Below are 2,355 nucleotides of genomic sequence, written 5' to 3' on the forward strand. Positions count from 1 at the left end.
TGAATCTCTGTATATAGTTCTTTAGAGACTCATCTTTTCCTTGTTTGATATCTACCAAGTGGTTGGCATAAACTGGTGGAGTCCGGGTAGTGTTGAATTGTCTACAAAACTCCTTCCTGAATGCTTCCCAAGAGGTAATGGAGTTTGGCTTAAACTTCCAATACCATTCCTGGGCAGTATCCGTCAATGTATTTGGGAAAACTCTACACCGATAATCGTTACTCACTCCAAAAAATTCCATCTGGTCCTCAAACTTCCCAATATGTCTGATGGGATCTGCCTTTTCTGTATATACTGGCAAAACCGGCGCTTTATATTTTGCCAGTGGCTGGGCTACTCTAATCCGGGCACAAAATGGGCTGCCACTCCGGTGGTCTATCGCATCTATCTCGGAAGGTCGTTTTGACAAACTTTGCACTACAGTTGTTAGCATGTCAAGCTGGGCTTGGATGGCTGGTGCAACTGATGAGGTTCCAAGGTTTTGACCGCCTGGTCGGGCATTACCATCTGGCGCGCCATCGTCAAGTATTTCTACTTGACTGGCAGGGCGGTCCAGATTTTGCCCTTCGACTGGGACGGTCCTCCTCTTGTTGGTGATAACGTCCCTCAGATTCTTCCGGGAAGCATGCTCTCCAGCCCGATAAAACACCGTACTTTCCGATTTTTCAGAGGGCTTACTACACGGGACTTGCGTTCTCCCACTACGCTGCTGGCCAGGGTGTAGTGGAGGCCTTTCGGTACGCCCTGGGCAGTCTTCTCCTCCTTGTGGGTTGTTGTCTTCTTTATCCTTTGACTGGTCGGTGTGATGATTATCAACCTCATCACGACCATGCCCATCTTTGAAATGTGAAGTCCTCTTATCTCGAGGAGTGTTATTTTTCTCCTGCCCAAGTGGAGTCTTCTTACTCCTCGATCGGTGACTTCCTGATCTAGAAGTCTCAAATCGGTGGCTCCTGGAGGGGGTTCTAAAGTGCTCCCTTTGCGTTGAGGCAGTTCTGGATCGGTCCCCATCATCTTCCCGACCAGGGGGATTACTCCTGCTTCTGCCCAGTCCTCGAGAATCGGCTCTGTCAGTGGTCCTCCGACTAGCATTATTATATCTTGCTCCCTGGGTGGCTGCTTGTGCAGCGGCTTGAGCATTGGCTCGGGCAAATTGGGTAGCTGCTTCATGATGTCTCCAGTTGACCTCCTCCTGCTGTTGTTTGAGCTCTTCGCTTCTGGCTTCCATATCGCACCTTTCCTGCTCTAACGCAGCTTTTTGCCTGGCCATCTCTTCAGTGAACGCCTCCTGTCTGGCGTGGAATTATTCCATCTCCTCCTAGAAGGCCCCCATGGCCTCCTAGAGTTCTTCAACCTCTGGGATTACGTCCTCGAGCATGACTCTAGGCTCAGTTTCACGATCTTGAAGGCTAGGACCTTCTGATCTAGCAGACTCTTTAGAGGAGCCTGTCTTCTTGGAGGCCGCATTCGTGCTCTTAGGCGCCATAATACTTCAGGGACCGTCTGTCTTTCTCTTTAGGCTCTCAATGAAAGCACCAAAATGTTGACCGCATTTTTGGCCAATGACGTGTAGACGTCAAAAACGACAAAACCTTCAAGAGAAATAAACGACACAGACGATTTTGAAAAGAAAGTAAATAACACACGTAATTTTTATAGTGGTTCAGCCCCAATATGTTGGTAATAGCCTAATCCACTTATAGTTGTGATTATAGATCTACACTCAAGATCAGATGAACCTGAGTTAACTGAGCCTCTTCAGTGTACATTACAAGAATACAGGAATTCTCTGAAATACAAATACTTTCTCTCTCTAGAAAATTCAGATCAAAAGCCTCAAAAATCCCAAAAGTCCAAAAAGAAGAATCCCTTTCTGATGCCATAAGCCTTGTATTTATAGGCTTAGGATCATACAGATGATATCCCCCCATAATCGGGATATTTTATTATTCTCATTATATTTAAATTACATTAATATTCAAAATGTAACAATACACTAAATTTGTGGGATAAATTGAGAGATTACCGTGTATGCCAAGACCGATTCTTGTTGAAGTCATTTCTTGGAATCTTGACGTAGTCCTCCTCTATCTGGTCAACCCATACCTCATTCAAGCTGGTCAAACACACCTTCACTGGGCAGTCACGCACTTGGCTGGGCAGTCACGCACTTGACTGGGCAGACATGCACTTGACTGGGCAGACATGCACTTGACTGGTCGGACATGGTCATGACCGATCGGCCAAGTTCATGCCTGGTCGGATAAAGTCATGCCTGGGCAGGCAAGGTCATGCCTGGGCAGGCAAGGTCATTCCTGGGCAGGCAAGGTCATTCCTAGGCAGACAAGGTCATTC

Source organism: Humulus lupulus, chromosome 4 (assembly GCF_963169125.1).
Source record: "Humulus lupulus chromosome 4, drHumLupu1.1, whole genome shotgun sequence".
Classification (NCBI taxonomy): domain Eukaryota; kingdom Viridiplantae; phylum Streptophyta; class Magnoliopsida; order Rosales; family Cannabaceae; genus Humulus; species Humulus lupulus.